Source organism: Protopterus annectens, chromosome 6.part0, assembly GCF_019279795.1.
Source record: "Protopterus annectens isolate FY-2018-M chromosome 6.part0, PAN1.0, whole genome shotgun sequence".
Lineage (NCBI taxonomy): Eukaryota > Metazoa > Chordata > Ceratodontiformes > Protopteridae > Protopterus > Protopterus annectens.
The window spans coordinates 237,097,011-237,117,720 of record NC_056737.1 but is presented as its reverse complement, the minus strand read 5'-3'; positions in this window follow the sequence as shown (position 1 = coordinate 237,117,720).

Genomic DNA, 20,710 nt, shown 5'->3' with positions numbered 1-20,710 from the left:
TATGCACTTTCACCACAGGTGTCAGCCCTCGCTGTTGATGAGAGGTCTTTTGAGCAGGCCTTCATTGTGAAAGTTGCATCTGGTAATGCCTTGCCCTCCATTACAGCATCTAGGTCAGAGTATGACACATTCTCAGAACAGCTATGGTGTCCTGTGTTTCATACACTGTTGTGAAAAGTACTGTGAGCTCTGATAAAAAGACAACAACAGCATCATGTGAAGAGACAACAGATGTTGCTGCAACACAAAAGCACTATGATTTGTCTTGTCCCATGAGACTTTCAGTTTTTAAGACTGCAATTTCATTGCCAGTTGTCATCCATGATGATGTATCTTGTAGCTGCCCACACTCATAGGTTCATAGGAGGTTACCAGGCTAACAGCCCTAGGACATTTACAAGCCTAGCCATGTAAAAACCTGATTACCCTTATTGGCCATAGTTTGATGGTCATTGTTTGCCATGTGATTCTGTGATCAGCACCAAATGCCTCTGTCCATGAGGGAAATATGAGCTACCCCCGGGATGAATTTACGGTCACTAATATAGTTATCAAGGTAACACTTAAATAGGATTATTGAGGAGCTCTGCTTCACATGAAGTGTGAGCTTATTCCAAAGGAGTGCCAATCTCTGGGAGATATGTCTGTCTCTACAGCACAAACAACATGAGCTTCAAACCTGCAGCTCTAATGTGTATCCAAGCTCTGACCTTACCACCTACCTCCTTAGCTAATCCAGCTTGACTAAAATGCATCATTATAATCCTATGCTGCCTATTCACAGATCCACAAAGATGTTGCAGTACTGCACTCTTGGGATAAGGCTATCATAATTCCACTACTGCTGGATGCTGCATAAGTCAAGCTAAGGATATATTCAGAGATCTGGAGTGAATCTGAATTAAATCCAAGGCATTCACTGTGTTCAACAAAAATAGGTGAATTTGAAGCTTGTATTGCACTTTTTAACTGTATTTTGCTTAATTGCTGCTTTAGTTTTACTGTTTTTACTGGTGTGACTGTTTTTTCTGCACTTTACATTTCTAGTACTTCTGTATTTTATAGTACAGCCTAGATGCAGATTTTCTGAACCCAGGCTGTTTGATATTACTTGAGCACTAAAACTAGCCATCCTACATTAAGATGGCACTCCTGTACCCTTGTGGCAGATGTGTGTAGCCCAGGACCCATATGAGTTGGATATTGCTGGAAAAAGGCTCTGTTTTGGGCTTTCCTAGCGGTTAATTTCTGTTAAAACTGTTTAACTTTGCTTGTATTTTAGCCAGAGATCTGGAGTGAATCTGAATTAAATCCAAGGCTTCTACTGTGTTCACCAAAAAATAAGTATATTTTAAGCTTGCATTGCACTTTTTTGAACTGTATTTTGCTTAATTGCTACTTCATTTTTTGCTGTTTTTACTGCTATGACTCTTTTTTTCTGCTCTTTGAATTTCTAGTACTTCTGTATTTCATAGCATAGGCTAGATTCAGATTTGCTGAATCCTGGCTGTTTGGTATTACTTGAGCAATAAAACTGGTCATCCTACATTAAGAAGGCCCTCCTGCACCATTGTGGCAGAAGTGTGTAGCCCAGGACACATCTGAGTTGGGAACTGCTGGAAAAAGGCTCAGGTTTGGGCTTTCCTATTGGTTAATTTGTGTTAAAACTGTTTAACTTCAATTGTGTTTAAGCCCCAAGTTTGTGCAAAGCTGTCACCACATTGCTGGGTTTTGTGCTGCCGTGTATAGATGCAAACTCTTAGAAACACAATTTTCCCTTGATATCTGCTAGATAACCCCCCTTAGCTCCACTGCCTCTCTGTGCGCAACACAGTTGCACATTGCTACCTGACGAGCAACTCAGTTTCGCATTCTGAGGCATTGATACAGTCTTCCACCCTTAGCCCTCCACAGAATAGCTGCCTTTGTTAGTCTCACAAGCAAACCCTGGTCCATCTAGCCCATACCCACTAGTTTCTCCAACAGATACCTGCCATAATGGATGGACAGTTTCCCACCATTTCTCTATCCAATCTGATTGACATGGGCATCCTAAGGCAATATAGTAATTGTGTCATGTATACTGACAACCACTTGTTCCTAAAGCAAAGAAATACAGCACCTGAGAGATGTAACTATACCATGAAATTAGAATCAGTTCTCACATAACAATATATTAACATACAGCAGGTTGTCAGCACACACAAATCCCCTTTCACACAAGATAAGGTCAAGGCACATAAATCTACATACACGGAGATACTAAGAGCCTTCCAGAAGACCAGAGACCTCCTAAGTGCAAAAAACATATACATACTGGTATACAAACAGAATCCACCACTACACATTACAATACAAATATCAGTGTCTCAACAAGTAACCCCCAAGGCAAAACACCTCAAAATCTAATGTTCTGGTTATAGGCAACTCAGTAGTGAGACACACAGATGTCCCCATCACCATGCTGAACAAGGAGAAGGTCATGGTCAGCTGGGTGCCAGGTGCCAGAATCCGTCAAATTGCACACGCACTCAGGTTGCTCAGCAACAATGACTCTGTTATAGTACATGTTGATATGAATGACATGAGACGTACCTCTTTGGACATTATGAAGAGAGACATGACCGAACTCTCAGGCAGGTATGTCTCTAGCCCTAAGCAACATTCTACCTTCACATAGGATAATGTCACGATGCAGACAAAAAATGATTGATTTCAATAATTGGCTTAGCTTCTGGTGTCACTGCAGGGGGATCCAGTGTCTGTCTGCCTGAGAAGACATGGTCGACAGTCCACACTGCTTCTTCACCTGTCTCCTCAAGGCTTTTGGATACTGGCAAAGATGCTTGAATCCCCTATAGTGCCTTTTTTAGGCAATGTCCCAAAAAAAACTTCTGACATAAAGAAATCCACTAAAGATAAACTCAAGATCATGCTGCTTAATACTAAGAACTTAAACAGTAAACTCAACTCCCTGGAAGCACTATTCACCTTGGAAGATGCTGACATTTGTGTAGTCACTGAGACTTGGTTCAAGGCCACTGAGAGCACCCCGGCCGTACAAGGCTACAATGCCTTTCACACATTCAGACAACAAAACAAGCATGAAAGAACCAGAGGTGGAGGTGTATCCATCTTCATTAAATCCAAATATGCCACGAGACTGATGCAGCAGTACAACTCTGTTGAGCTCCTCCAAGTCCAATTAACTGTAGGTAAAATGCCTCTCCACATCATCACTAGCTACAGGTCCCATACCTTGAACTAGGAGAAGCACACTGTGCCTACCTAGACTTGCTAGAGTTGCTCAGTATAGAGCCACACACCTTGGTCATGGGAGATTTCAACTAGGATGACACAGTGGTGCAGCGGTAGCATTGTCACCTCACAGCAAGAGGTTCTCCAGTTTGATTCTCAGCTGAGGTGCCTTCTGTGCATAGTCTGCTTTCCTCCCTGTGTTTCATGTGGGTTTCCTCCAAGTGCTCCAGTTTCCTCACACGTTACAAAGACATGTGTCAGGAGGATTTCTCCCCGGGCTTCTATTGAAAAGTGGCTTTGTTCCAAGTCAGACTTTCTGAGTAAACAGATGTGAAATAAATAAATATATTGTCCATCAACTGGGTGACTTACATGAGCACAAACACAATTGCTATGAGGTTCCTGGATCTGCCCTGAAACAGTTGGTTCACACCACCACAAGGGGCTCAAGTGCCCTGGACCTAGTGCTCACCAACATGGGGGGAGATTACTGCACTACCCTCTATGTCTTGCCCTCCCTGGTAAGGTCAGACCATAAATCTGTCTTGCTTGAAGTAAAGATCAAACCTGACACCCACACTGGAGTAAAAAAACCGAAAAAGTTCTCCAAAGCAAACTATTGCCTTCTAAGCGATTGGTATAAAAAGTTTCAGATCCCCTGCCAACACAGCCAACAATGACTCCTATGCAGAGGAATACACAAAAGCCCTATACAGCCACTTAAACAAATGCACTGACTCAGCTGTATCCAACAGGAACAAAAACAGGTCTTCCTGAAAAAGCAAGCCACCCTGGTGGAGTTTTAAGTATAAATAAGCTATACAACAAAAGAAAAAAAAAATCTAAGAACAGGAAGGAACTTACTCAACAGAGAAAGAATACCCTCTACAGCTTGAGCAAGTAAATCAGATATCTTCAGGCAAGTGAGCAGTCAAAAGTACGTCCTGGGAGTCACCCACAAAGATACAGAATACTTTCAGACAAAACTTGAACGCAGCTTTATTAATAAAAATAAGAGCGTTTTCGCTGTCAGTACTAGCTGGCAGCTTCCTCAGAAAGAAAACAAGTAAAACATTTGGCGCAAAAGCCTTAAGTAAAAATCTAAGTCAGGTGTGTCATAGTGACATCACTACTTCCTTACACATAATTTAAAAACACACTAACAGGTTAACAATATAAAAAAAGACTTTTTAAGTTAAATTACAAATACAGTAATCAGTGACCCCATCGAATACCACAAATTACAAAAGCCAATAAGGGAAATAACAACGAATAATTTGTCACAAGATGTAAATAGGAAATACATGCCTATAAGTGTAAAAAACAGTCAAGTAACTAATCTGCAAGGCATTAAATAGATGGAAATAAAACTATTTTTAAAAACCTATTTTTAACAGAGACAAATGACTGATGACTTCTCAATAGATAAAAGAAGTACCAACAAACTAGTAACTACTCAGTAGAAAAAAGTATAAATGAAAAGAAACAACCATATGTTATTACTGGGCATAAAAAGTGAAACAATTAGCCCTATTTTATGTAACTTCTCATTTTTAATACTACTGAGATGTTACAATTATCATTGAGACCAGGACAGTGAAAAGCATTAAGCTTAATCTGCCATTCCAGTTCGCGAAGTTCAAGTAACAGTGACAAAGGGCCCCCTCTGATACTAATAGGAATATGATCAATTCCCATAAAATGAAATTTATGTTCAGGAAAATTTTCAATATGCCTGGCTAGAGCATTTTCCTGTTTGATAGTCCTGATGGCATAGACGTGTTCGTAACTACGCTGCCGTAATTTACGATCCGTCTTGCCTATATAGAATGCAGGACAAGCATTGCAAAATGCTCCGTAAATAACTGATGTTGTGTTACAGTTGATTGTGTGGTGAATGTGAAATTTACTGTCGTTCACTACAAACGAACAGCCTGTTTTAATGAATTGACACCAATTACAGGAACCACAGGGGGTAGAGCCTTTACATTTGATAAAATTGAACTCATGTCTCAATTGTAAGAGTTCTTTGAGGTTCCTTCCTTTTCTAAACACCACCCTAGGGAAAGGACCTAATTTTTCAAAAAGGTGAATGTCATTCCTAATGAAATCCCAGTTCTTACTCAAGATGTTGCATATTCTCCCTGCATCACTGCTAAAGGCCGTTATGAAACTGGTGACTAAATTGCATTTGGTCAGATTGTCCGACCTGACCCCACTTACTGATTGAAAATGATCATCATTCAGCTGTGTATGTACAGCTGAATTTTCATTCATCACCAAATCAACTTGAATTTTTAGAAGGGGTTTAAAAGGCCTTCTGCTTTTTTTGTTTCGATTTCAATGGTAATCTCATCAATTAATGAGTTCGGATAACCCCTATTCAAGAATTGATTTTTAAGGAAATGACATTCTTCCCTGAATGCTAAATCTGAATTACACATACGTACCGCTCTAACCAACTGACCCTTAACAATGGCCCTTTTCTGTTTGAAAGGGTGCTGGCTAGAGTAGTGTAGTAGAGAATTACAATATGTAGATTTCCTAAACACTTTAGATAGGTACATCTTATCTGTATCATCTTTGCTGAGGTTAACGTCCAGATAGTCAATTGTTCTGACAGAAAAAGTAGATGTAAACCTCAAAAGGGTGGTGTGATTCATGAAATCCACTAAAGAGTCAGCTTCCACTTCGTTACCATTGAACAAGATGAAAATATCATCCAGGTAATGCGTGTAGAAGTAGATCTGGTCACTAAAAGTGGGGTTAGATAGGATAAATTTAGTTTCCCAAAAGGCCATGAAGATGTTAGCCACACTGGCTCCACATGGGGAGCCCATGGCTATGCCTTGTTTTTGTAAAAAGATTTTATCATTGAAAATAAAAAAGTTGGAATCAAGAACTATGTCTAACAATTCTGTTACAATGCTGATTTCATTTTTTGTGGCACCCAAATCTTTTAATTTTAACCCAACCCACTCGGTAGCTTCCTGATGGGGTATCGATGTGTATAAATCAACCACGTCAATTGTAAGAAAATTGAACTCGTGGTTGTATTCAATGCTATCAATGCTACTGAGGAAAGACCAAGAGTCTTTACAGATGGAAGGTATTTTCTTTAAATACTTTAAAATGATGTGATCGATCAGTTTAGAGCTATTGTAAGTCATTGAAAACCTTCCATCTATCAGTGCCCTCATGGGTGGGTTCTCAAGGTTTTTATGTATCTTTGGGATGCCAAACATCATAGGTACTTTTGGGAAAGAAATATCTAAAAAGTTGTAGAGTTCCATATCAATTCTACCTTCCAAGAACATGTCCCTAAGGTAACCCCTAATTCTCCTGTTGTTACCATTCATTTCACTGATAGACGAGGGACGAGGGACAATAAGCTGGTGTGTTCAAGACAGAAGACATTTTTTCAATGTACATACTATTGTTGAAAATCACAAGCCCTCCCCCTTTGTCAGGTTTTGTCAGGTACCACTAGAGGGTAACAATTTGAATACTGGCTCAGATACGAATAGGATTCTCTTAGCGCTGTCGCAAAAAATAGACGCCTTACACTCTCGGATGGAGGCGCTTGAAAACAGCAGCTCTTCTAGTACCCCATCGAACAGCATACCAGCCGGACAGCGACCTTGTAATGGTTCTTCCACTTTGGCCCATAACGAACCAAGTGTCCGCCTCCGTGTACCTACACCTAGAGACCCAGAAGGTAGAGATAGATCCTTGGACAATAATGGACTACAGAATAGGGAGCTTATTGGCGTTCCGTCTATCTCTCAGTGGATTAATAACTTGGAAGCTTTCGCATTCCCCGGAGTGACTGTTTTGGAACGACCGGCTTCTTCTGGTGAGTCCAATTCTAATTCTGTTGATACGATTCTTAGCAACCTTAAAACACTGGATGCTAAACTAGTGAAATTAAAAAAACTGCAGCTGGAAGTTTCTTACTTCCAGCAATGCCTTAACGAAAACATTGTGCCTAAAGGCCTCCGTTCCTCCTTCTCTCCTTCGGGTCTCATTCAGGGGACTGATTTCTTGTCAGAATTAGTTTCACTTTTCGAAAAACAAGGGGCCCAACTACTGGAACTGTTAATTAAACACTACTCTCTGAATATTACCACCCTAATGGAGGAAGTAAAACTACTTGACAATACTATTAAATCAGACATGGAGTTTTTACGGTTTAAATTCGACTATGATCGAATTTTCATCAGTATTGAGGGGCTCATGTCAAGATTAAAACAGAATAAGGTAAAAAAGCTTAACAGGGATAGGGACGCTTATAGTCAGCTACGTGCCTACCCTAAATTACAGTCAGTGTCTAACACAGGACTTGACAGGTTGGATGGGTTTGATTCAGAAGTTGTTCTTCCAGCTTCTGTAAACCAAACTGGTGATCGGAACCAACATGTTTCTAAACCAAAACGACCTGACAGGTCGAACGCAAAGTTCACCAACAATAATGAGAGATCTAAGAACAATTATACTGACTCTGGTTCTAACTCTGTTAACAGCAATTTTTTAGGACAACTTCCACAACGACCATACCAAACGAGGAGCAGAACTCGGAACAACTAACGCCCGTACTAAACAATGTAGCATCGGATAATACTGTGTCTTCATCTCTACGTATTCAACATAATGAGAATGGTGACTTCACAATATACAATTTTTCTGATGTTATATTGTCAACAGAGCTTGTTGAAATAATGTCCCGTGGCAACGCTTTTGTGCCCAGTTCTGACTTCGACCTTACCAAAACTATTTTGGACTTAAAATGTTACACTAGGAAGCTGAACTTGGACTTGCTATTCAATAACTCCACTGCTCTACCCAGGGCTGAGTTGAAAGTTCCGAGTACCTTCAACCCTCCCTTGCATACTGGGTTAAAAGTCTTTGAGAATATTTGTGAATTGGACATTAGAGAATTAAAGAATTCTAAAAATAGGTTCAAGTGTAATAACCTTCAGAACATCACTTTGGAACAGAGAAGGGCATTATCTGACTTTAAACTTCTACCAGTCCGGACAATAAAACCTGACAAAGGGGGAGGGCTTGTGATTTTCAACAATAGTATGTACATTGAAAAAATGTCTTCTGTCTTGAACACACCAGCTTATTGTCCCTCGTCTATCAGTGAAATGAATGGTAACAACAGGAGAATTAGGGGTTACCTTAGGGACATGTTCTTGGAAGGTAGAATTGATATGGAACTCTACAACTTTTTAGATATTTCTTTCCCAAAAGTACCTATGATGTTTGGCATCCCAAAGATACATAAAAACCTTGAGAACCCACCCATGAGGGCACTGATAGATGGAAGGTTTTCAATGACTTACAATAGCTCTAAACTGATCGATCACATCATTTTAAAGTATTTAAAGAAAATACCTTCCATCTGTAAAGACTCTTGGTCTTTCCTCAGTAGCATTGATAGCATTGAATACAACCACGAGTTCAATTTTCTTACAATTGACGTGGTTGATTTATACACATCGATACCCCATCAGGAAGCTACCGAGTGGGTTGGGTTAAAATTAAAAGATTTGGGTGCCACAAAAAATGAAATCAGCATTGTAACAGAATTGTTAGACATAGTTCTTGATTCCAACTTTTTTATTTTCAATGATAAAATCTTTTTACAAAAACAAGGCATAGCCATGGGCTCCCCATGTGGAGCCAGTGTGGCTAACATCTTCATGGCCTTTTGGGAAACTAAATTTATCCTATCTAACCCCACTTTTAGTGACCAGATCTACTTCTACACGCATTACCTGGATGATATTTTCATCTTGTTCAATGGTAACGAAGTGGAAGCTGACTCTTTAGTGGATTTCATGAATCACACCACCCCCTTTTTGAGGTTTACATCTACTTTTTCTGTCAGAACAATTGACTATCTGGACGTTAACCTCAGCAAAGATGATACAGATAAGATGTACCTATCTAAAGTGTTTAGGAAATCTACATATTGTAATTCTCTACTACACTACTCTAGCCAGCACCCTTTCAAACAGAAAAGGGCCATTGTTAAGGGTCAGTTGGTTAGAGCGGTACGTATGTGTAATTCAGATTTAGCATTCAGGGAAGAATGTCATTTCCTTAAAAATCAATTCTTGAATAGGGGTTATCCGAACTCATTAATTGATGAGATTACCATTGAAATCGAAACAAAAAAAGCAGAAGGCCTTTTTAAACCCCTTCTAAAAATTCAAGTTGATTTGGTGATGAATGAAAATTCAGCTGTACATACACAGCTGAATGATGATCATTTTCAATCAGTAAGTGGGGTCAGGTCGGACAATCTAACCAAATGCAATTTAGTCACCAGTTTCATAACGGCCTTTAGCAGTGATGCAGGGAGAATATGCAACATCTTGAGTAAGAACTGGGATTTCATTAGGAATGACATTCACCTTTTTGAAAAATTAGGTCCTTTCCCTAGGGTGGTGTTTAGAAAAGGAAGGAACCTCAAAGAACTCTTACAATTGAGACATGAGTTCAATTTTATCAAATGTAAAGGCTCTACCTCCTGTGGTTCCTGTAATTGGTGTCAATTCATTAAAACAGGCTGTTCGTTTGTAGTGAACGACAGTAAATTTCACATTCACCACACAATCAACTGTAACACAACATCAGTTATTTACGGAGCATTTTGCAATGCTTGTCCTGCATTCTATATAGGCAAGACGGATCGTAAATTACGGCAGCGTATTTACGAACACGTCTATGCCATCAGGACTATCAAACAGGAAAATGCTCTAGCCAGGCATATTGAAAATTTTCCTGAACATAAATTTCATTTTATGGGAATTGATCATATTCCTATTAGTATCAGAGGGGGCCCTTTGTCACTGTTACTTGAACTTCGCGAACTGGAATGGCAGATTAAGCTTAATGCTTTTCACTGTCCTGGTCTCAATGATAATTGTAACATCTCAGTAGTATTAAAAATGAGAAGTTACATAAAATAGGGCTAATTGTTTCACTTTTTATGCCCAGTAATAACATATGGTTGTTTCTTTTCATTTATACTTTTTTCTACTGAGTAGTTACTAGTTTGTTGGTACTTCTTTTATCTATTGAGAAGTCATCAGTCGTTTGTCTCTGTTAAAAATAGGTTTTTAAAAATAGTTTTATTTCCATCTATTTAATGCCTTGCAGATTAGTTACTTGACTGTTTTTTACACTTATAGGCATGTATTTCCTATTTACATCTTGTGACAAATTATTCGTTGTTATTCCCTTATTGGCTTTTGTAATTTGTGGTATTCGATGGGGTCACTGATTACTGTATTTGTAATTTAACTTAAAAGTCTTTTTTTATATTGTTAACCTGTTAGTGTGTTTTTAAATTATGTGTAAGGAAGTAGTGATGTCACTATGACACACCTGACTTAGATTTTTACTTAAGGCTTTTGCGCCAAATGTTTTACTTGTTTTCTTTCTGAGGAAGCTGCCAGCTAGTACTGACAGCGAAAACGCTCTTATTTTTATTAATAAAGCTGCGTTCAAGTTTTGTCTGAAAGTATTCTGTATCTTTGTGGGTGACTCCCAGGACGTACTTTTGACTGCTCACTTGCCGGTTTGATTTGTTGAAGTTTGTGTTGCCGTTTTTCTTCAGTTTGTTAAATCAGATATCTTGTTAAGTACTCTAAGGCTAGCTATGCATCTAAATTAACATCTCTAGTTAAAGACAATCATAAGGCATTCTTTAGCTACGTCTGAAACCTAAAAAGGAATGCCCAGCTGTATGCTGAACTTATAGTGGATAGTACCACTCACACTGAACCTGAGGAAATTGCCAACCTGCTAGCCAACAGATATGACAATAACTTCATATGCCTTTCCCCACCAGATGTACCCAAAGCATTCCTGACACCAGTTCTCTACCGAGTATATCCAAAGAACAGGCCAAAAACATGGCTGCTATGAGACCAGATAACATCCCAGGCTGATTAATAAACACTCTAAAACAATACCTAGTGGAACCACTCGACACTCTCTTTAATCATAGCCTGAGAAGGCTTTGTCTCAACAGAGTGGAGAACAGCAACAGTAATCCCCTTGCACAAACTGACCCTGGGAACTATAAACCCATAAGCCTAACTAGCCTTATCCGCAAGGCCATGGAATTAGTCATAATGGACCTTATCCACAAGGACATAGGCGACCTTCAAACCCTTGATTCAACCCAGTTTTGTTTTGTCAATGGTATATCTTGCTTATTAAACCTAATGGACTTCTTTGTGAATGTCTCCTAAGCCTTGGATGAGGCAAAACTGTACATACTGTCTATCCTGATTTAGCCAAGGCCTTTGACATAACCCCCCCCCCCCATTCGGGTATCATAGATAAAATCTTCCCACTGGGAATTAACCCATACATTACTAGATGGGTAGCAAACTGGCTCACTGACAGAATGATACACCAAAGAAGTGATTTGTTATTCCAGAAAGCTTTGTTTTATTAATTTGTGTTTTCTACAGTTCAGCATGTTCTTTGTTTATTGCAATCTTGCTGCACTTGGATTCACTAGCTGTGGATCTTGGAGCTGTCACTGACAGAATTCACACTGTCAAATTTGGGGAGTCCACCTCCACCAATAGACCAGTTACCAGTGAGATACCACAAGGATCTATGCTGGGCTCTCTACTGTTTGGAATCTCTTTCTCTGAAGTCCAACTAAAGGTAGATGGCCTTTGGCTTGCAAAGTTTGCAGATAACTGTAAACTGGGCACAATCATAGAGTCTGCCACTGATGTTAACATATTACAGAAAGCGCTGACATAGACAAATGATTGATGGCAAACTCATGGAGTTAAACTTAATGAAAACAAATGCCTCATTATCCCTTTTTGCAAAGAAGTAGCCCCTGCTAATTATGATATAGATAGAACCCATCTAAGCTCAAACTCAGTTGTGTGAGATTTGGGAACACAGGTTGATACAATCTAAACTTTGATCACCATGTGTATGTAATGGTAAGAAATGCATTCTACATTGTGCATCTCATAAATAAGGGCATCACGTCCAAGACCATAGAGGTTATAGCTCCACTGTACTTGACCCTTATTAAAACACTAATTGAGTACAATGCTCCCTTCTGTAGGTACATCACCAGACACTTGCAGAAACTGGAGAGACCACAGAGGTTTCTAGCCAAGATAATCCAGCGCCTCCAAAACATGACATACATGGAAAGACTGAAAGCCCTGTTACTATACTCTGTATCATACAGGCTGCTGAGAGGCAACCTGGGCCTGTCATACAGAGCAGTCACCGACCCTGCTCTAATGGAAATGCTGCACATCCACAAATGAAATGGGACAAGAATAACATGCTCCAGGGGTCACAACCTAGCCTGTGACATTAACAGAAGATGCTGGAGAGACAGATATATCTCCCAGTGAATAAGCTCACACTCCATGTGAAGCAAAGCCCCTCAATGACCCTATTCAAGCGTAACCTTGACAACTGGATGGGTGACCATAAATTCACCCCGGGGTTGGCACCTATGTCTTTCATGGACAGGAGCAGTCAGCGCAGATCACAGAATCACTCTGCTAAGAATGATCATCTAATTATGGTCAGTAAGGTTACTCGGTTTATTACACAGCTAGGCTTGTAAAGGGAATAGGGCCATTAGCCTAGTAACATACTACAAACCTATGAACCTATGTACAGTTCCATGAATCTGCACATGCTGCTGTACTGTCAACAAGCAAAAGACAGTTGAAGAGCATATGCACATTACATGGACAATTGAAGGGTACACAGCAGGCATAGGATAAATTCAAGAATCATATGCCACATTAGGTTCACTGCTTAGGCCATGGTGCAGATGAGATATATCACTACTGTCTGATGACTGTAAGATGGCTGCACTCAGTATTTGTGCAAGAGGTGGATGACTACAATTCTGATGTGGCACAACAACTGTGTCCTCTCCATTTCACTTGAATTCTTCACCAGCACATATGTCTACACTTCCCATGTTTCTACAATGAGTTTACTATGAAAATGTAATCTCTATTAGTCAAGGAGCAAAGTATTACCAAGTATAATACCTAAATGCTGGTGACTATATGTGCAAAAAAATCATTATACAAAATGGTGCAGAACAGTAAAAGCAATAGGCTGGATTCATTAACTCCTACACTAAGTGTCCACTTAGTGTACACCATTCTGAGTGAATTGCCAATACAAGCATAACATACACCTTCTTCCCCTTAATTTTAGTTTTCCGACTGATTAGTTTTCCTACTGATTTTCTTACAACTTTAAATATCAATATGGATTTATAAAAGTTTCCACAATTTGTAGACTATGTCTACACTCAGTGTAATCTTTCTGAGTGACCAGTCAGTGGAAAAACTGTGGTAGGGATGTTCTTGAATGCAGATTGTGTACACTTAGTGTAGGCATTCATGAATTTGGCCCAATAATTTTTGCAGGGAGGCTATGCTCATTCTATTCCATCTCAATGTGGGATATATGCCCTTTGCAACACAGAAGCCTATGTTTACTACCGCTGAGCTCACATAAACTCAGTGAAAGGCTAAAGGTGTTAATAAATAACAAACTCACCTCTTTACTTTCCTCCAAGTTCTTTAACCTCACAAACACAGTAGAGAAACTGAAATAAAACAAGCTCTGACATATGAACTCACTCTGACAGTATGCAAACATGACTAAACAGCTGATATTTATTAGAGATGAACAAAGAGATCTCAGTCAACAGCAGTGTGCCTCTCTGTGCTGTCTATCTTACAGCTGCTATACACACATCACGATACTGGAAATATACATTTTTTTTTCACTAGAAGGTTCATATTATTATGATCATCATAATTAATCCCTGTTATTCCATTTTTCTCCATGTGGTTTAGGTGTTTTGTCAACTGCAACCATGTCTGTCAATTCAATGCAACTCTCCTACCTTCAACAGACATGTTTGACTCTGACAGTCTTCTCTCAAATAATTTATCGATATTCTTGCTGGATGCCCATGTTGCCTCTTACCTTGTCTTCTTCCTGTCTGTCTCAAATCCTCTTTACCACATTGTCTTCTGCTTTCCTGCACATGTGCCGAAACCATCTTAATCTGTTCTCTTTGATGTTTTCTGCAGTTGGAGCTACTTGGGCTTCTGCTCTAATATCCTTGTTTCTTCATCTGTCCAACAATGTGCATCCTACCACCCATCTCAGCCACTTCATCTCCATCACCTCTAGTTTCCCTGACTGCTCTGCCTTCACTTCCCAGGTTTCTATACCATAGAGTTGTATAGGTCACACCACTGTTTTATATACCTTCCCTTTCAGCTTCTTTGGTATTCTTCTGTCATACACTACCCGGGACACTCTGTGCCAACTGACTGCAGCTCATCTAGTTCTAGCTCATTCAGACTTTCTTTCTTCCTTCTCAGTCACCCCTACCAGGTACTTGAAGCTGTTAACATGCTCCATTATGATTCCTTCAGTCTCAATTCTCAGCTTCATCTGAATCCACCATGTATTGCCGTTTCAAGTGTCTTATCTGTACTCAGTTTCATCCTCTTTGCCTTCAGTTTTGCATACCATTCCTCTGTCCTCTGCTCAGAGTCTGTCTGGAATACCACATTGTCTGCATACAGCAGCTTTGTTGATTTGTCCTCTCCTACTTGTTGGCTACTGTAGTCCAGCACCAATAATAGCAGTAATGGGCTGAGAGCTGAACCTTGATGAACACCCATTCACACTCAGAACTGCTCCATGAGTCTGAACACTGTTTGCACTTGAGTCACTAGGTACTTTCACAAAGCATGCACTTATCCTACCAATGGTTATGGGACTTTGAACCATCACAGGATTGCCATAATTAGCTGTCTTGGGACCTTGTCATTTGCTTTCTCCAAGTCTAGGAATGCTCAGTTGTACTCTTTCCTCATCTCTAGCTTTCTCTCAACCATCTGTCACACTGCACACATTGAGTTGTGCTACATCCTGATCTGAATACAAACTGCTCATCTCCCATCTTACTTCCTACTACCCTGCATATTCGTTTATCAGTTCTGTCGTACAAATGATTATGATGCCAAATATCACATGTAAACTACATGTCACAGATATGACCTACAATGATACTACGTCATTTCTCAGCTACTTGCACATATTCATGAACATCTGTAATAAAATGGTAAATTTCAGATCTCATTGCACTTTCCCATATTTATGCCACTCACCCCACTGCAGCAGTTAGTAAAGAGTACACAACTATAGTTACCTATTCTGGCACACCATGCCCAAAGCTGAGGAGCAAAAAGAAAAAAGTCTCAGGTCCTCTGCCTTTATAACTGTATACTAGACTGGACTTTCTGAAAAAACGTCTTTCTACTTTTAAACTGAGCAGTTCAGAAGGCCACAAAGAACCGCACTCCAAAGACACCTTAAAATATATAAATGCAACTTTTATTTTCACATAAATGCTCAAACAAATACGTTTTCATCCACAGACTTCATCAGATGAATTAACACAAAAAAACAGAGAAAAAAGTGTCTATGAGAAAATAAAAGTTGCATTTATATATTTTGGGCGTCTTTGCTGTGTGGTTCTTCATGGCCTTCTGAACTGCTTAGATTTTGTTCTGGTTTAAGTGTTGAAGGCTGCTTCCCTAATCTTTAACTGTTTTTTGCTACTTTTAAACTTTTAACATACTGCTGCTACAACTGTTGTAAACAGTTGCTATAGTTTATGCCACACTCACTGCACTAAAGCACTTCTGTTCAAACTGCAAATGCAATCCTGGCACTTAAATGCTGGTATTGAACTAAAGCCTGATTAGCATATGCTAATCATGTCTCCTAGCACTTTTCATAAGTTCATAGGTAAGTTGTAGACTAACTGCCCCTGCTGCAAATTTTAAACCCAACCAGTTTCCTTTTTATGATTTGAATTAACCTATCCCATTTGGTTAGAGATTGGCCTTACCCATCCCATGGTTGATAATTATATATTATCCCTAATGAGAATAAAGGGGATCATACCATCAATAATTTGAGAGTACCCATGAATGAGATAAAGCATTTAAGAGTTGCCTCTGTCCATGGGTAGTACAGGGGGCAGTGCTAGGGTAAATCTTCTGTTTCCCATCCATAGGTCCAAGTTCCATTGAATATGGATGAGGATGAACTTTGTTTTATGTGGATGGGGAGTCTGTTCCATAGCAGCAGTATCCTCTGCAAGATATACCTGTCCCTCCAAACCATTCTGTTCATGTTGCAGAAGAGGTTTATATCCCTAAACTGAGTATTTCTGATACCATTTGACTTACTTATGTGCAGTAAACCCATCAGTATTGGGTCAGAGGATGCCTTGTATGCATGACATGGGTCACTTCTTAGCAGTCTGTAAGATAACTAGTACAGTGACAGGGCTTTGAGTCAGTAAATGTAGGACATGTTTTTAGGCCATGTATCCTTTTAATAAAGTATCTCTGTGGGAGTTCCAGTTGTTGCATGTGTCTGAACAGATACATGCCAAAGAGGGCATTATATTCAATGACTGGCATTTCTAAGTAAAGGGGGACAATGACATCCCTAGATCTAGACATAGTTTCTTTTGTTTATAAGCTGTGCAATATAGATGAACATTTTTGCAATGATGGGAACATGTTGGTCAAAAGTTAGATCACTGTCCAGATAAGTTCTCAAATACCAAGCAACTGGATCAACCCTTGGGGTGTATTGCTAATGCTGTAGTTCAGTGGGATGGATGACTTCCCACATGATACAATAATGTCTCACCCCTTAAACCCACATGAGTTACATCACTGAGAGTAATATATGATGAAGCAGTGTAATATGAATTGCAGTGATAAATGCCACATCTGTTGGTCTCCAAGTCATTCCACCTTCTGCATATTTCTTCCTGGGGCTATGCATGTTTTTTTCTTATAATGACACAGGTGGTTCCTTACACAGTTTTCCCAATGTTGCCCTGCAGTCATATAGTATATAGCATAAAGGAGATGAGATAAAACTGACAATCTTTGCTCAATCCATATTACACTATTTATGCCATTGGCATCTGTGGCACATAATTTGTTGGAGAAGTACATTTCATTGGCGACTCTTTTTCTGCATTGTGCTGTAGTGTGCCCTCCTACTGTGCATGATGTGGCTCGTGTGCAGGTATTAGTAGCCATGGCTGCAGTGGATATGCTATGGTACCTAATGAACACACTTGTGGTGTATTCACAGCCAAATGCTGTGATCATGCTGTTGTGTCATATCTACACATTATGGGTACTATCAGGACCTTATAAATACATATTAATTATCTTTTCATGTATGTCAGACATGATTTGACAAATATATGGAGTAGGAATAATTTCTATTTGTATATTGTATTCCACCTGGTTTTGGTGGCACTCCAGACATCCAGACATGTACAGCCTAATATCTGGATGTCTAGTTACTGTGTGGAAATGTTTCATTACCACCATCCATTCAGCAGCTGACCTTAAGAAAATATATTTATGCCTACCAGTGTATGGGTTTCTTTCAGCTAAATGCAATAGGATAGGATTGGAAGATGCCTATAAATAGGCATCAGCCAATGCCATCCTACAGCAGATGCTCACAAAATAGCAGTGGTACCTCTTTTTAGTTAATGGAGTTTTCTCATGCTAGAATGCAGAGTGCATTTTGGTTTCCAGACATATAGATTTAACATTCCCTGTTTACAGTGGCATGTTTGCTAAGTAACCATTTGAAATACCAGGACCCAGTAGAGTGAGTTCTGAAGCATGGAGCCTGCATGGCAAAAAATAGACTTACTTATACTGAGGCCATGATAGCCTTTTCGCCGAATATTCCCTTTTCTTTGAAATATGGTGATCTCAGAGCTGATATATATAAGTCTGGGGGTGTGGGGATGCTTCCCTTCCTGAAAAAAAAAGAAGTTTAAGGGTGAAGATGTTCAAGATTCTCTCTTCTCCTGCAGTTTCAGTCTTTTTTTGGCATAGGGGCACTTGGCATTTTGATTGCCAACATTTGAATAAGGAGACAGTCTGCTCCCTCATCTGAGAGGGTCTTTTCAAATCCCTTGACCCACCAAACTGCTGCAGCTTTCCAGCTCACTTCCAGTCTCCCACTGTCCACTCTCGAATCCTTAGTTTCTCTCTACCAGTTCCCCATGATGTGACTCTTAAAAAGGCAGGTCTCTGGAAGCCTCAGAGGGCACAGCCTTCTGGTTTTTCATCATTAATCATTATTATGTCTAAGAGTGAGGTCTTGATGAGGGCAAGTGGAGCTGAGCTGAAAACCGTTATTCCAACACAGCTGGTCGGTAATCCTATCTAAGGCACTGATGTTTCCACATATCCTGCTCAGGTTGCCTGCCTCTGCCTTTCCTTGAAACTAAAACTGAATCTGAAAGGCTCCTGTTCTCTATCATAGGTTGCAAAAGCAGTATAGATTCACAAACCATAATAAGAATTAGGAGAAGTAATACAGCCGTATCATCTTAATACACCCGCCAACCCTTCCAGCTACCTGGCCCTGTTCTTGTCACTGTATCACCCGCAGACATGCTGCATCTGTACATGTTGCCAAAGCTACATCTGGGATAGTCTTTGCAGCAGTCTGTTACTAACTCAGTAGAACTGGTGCCTTTTGAAAGTATTATGGCTCGGGTAGCTTGGTCTGGTGTGATAGTAATATTGGGTACCTTGTCTGCTGCTTTGTGTGAGACATTGTTACAATGCTGATAGAATAACAGCTGACTCCTATAGGTTGCCACTCCATATGGTATGCTTTGGCTCTGTATGCACATGGTTCATTAGGATTGTTTATTATACACCTGAATTATGGCCACATAGTGGGAACCTGTCAGACTAGCAAATGCATTCTTTCTGATTGTCATTCTGTAGAACACTAGAGGCAAAAAATTACTTTTGTTGATTGGTTAAGTTGCACTTTACCACACTGTTATGTGAGATGGTATACATAAGTTATATAAGTTAGGAAATGTGGGGTGTCCTTCTCATAGAGACTGCAAGGGTGCAAGACTGCAGCAAAAAAAATTATTTTCTATTTCTGAAAAGTGTTTTTGGCAATTAGTTTTCTAATAAATGGTACTCAGACAAAATGTACTTGGTAGACCTACATGATTCCCACACTCTACTTCATGTGGTAATGTGAGCCAGTCATCTGCATGCTTTTGCTTTTATTCCCCCTTACTTGCAGCTTACCAACTGTTTCCACCAGCTGCTCACATCAATCGGTCTCCTGACCCACCTTAGCCTCACCTGAGCTCAACCCAACTGAAGTCTACGTCCAGTGAGGATATCGAGGATGCTGACTTGGTATCAAACTGCTGCCAGGGAGTGTGCCCCCAACTACCCCAGGGCAGCCTTGTGAGCTCTGCATTTGCTGCCTACAGGATGTCCAAGCATGCTTCTGCAGATGTTAAACCTGTTGCCTAAGTGGCATAATGCTTGCAAGGAGTTCACCCATCTCTTTTAATGTCTATATTGCAACAAGCCCAGGCAGCTCGCCCCACCCTGGGAACAGACAACATAGCACCAGCCACTCAGTCCCACCCTCCTCCCATCTATTCCCTCAAACATGAGTGCTGCTAGTTGAGCAAGGGTCATCAGGAGTGCAAAAAGGGCTTTATCCCTCTGCATCACAGTCCCAGGCCCACATATCTTGACCTTACTCTGTACAAACTGTGCATGCAGCACAAACACAATAATCTCTATTTGTTAACATGCAGTCCCACAGGGCACAAAGTTAATTTTTAGGGATGACCAGAGAAAAACTTGCTCAAGGTCACACAGTAGACAAATGAGAGCTGTGGGAATCAAACCCTGTACCAGAAGAACTACAGCTCACAACCTTAACCTCTGCACTGACTGCCAGACATAGAGCTAATTTCTGTTTACAGCCTTGAGTTTCTCTGAATCACATCTCTATAAAGTGGTCTATAGTCTTGGAATTATACCTGGAGGCACTCCAGCATGCCAGCTGAATCCCATTTAATGTCTGATATATGGTTAATTAGGAACTATTGATTTTTGTAGTAAGTTAAGACAATGATTAAAATACCAATGCATCACCACATAAAGAAATAAAATGATGTACTGTCATTGATAATATGTGTTGCTGAAGAGAGCTACACAATGTGCAGAAAAGGTTTGACAAACATTGAAAACATAAAATATGTGGTAAGGAGGAACTTCAAGTAATGACACGCTTTTTCTCTTCCCTTCTCTTAATCACCTTTTTCCTTTTTTTCCCTTTCACCTTCTCTTTCCCGTTATTCCTTTTTCCCCCCTCTTTCCTAAATAGTCACTTCTCAGTTGCAGTTGAGCTATAAACAACAAATGCGCAAAGGGTTCTTCATCTTAAGTTACTTGTATGAGCCTGGAGTTATCAGCTCAAAATAACATAAAGC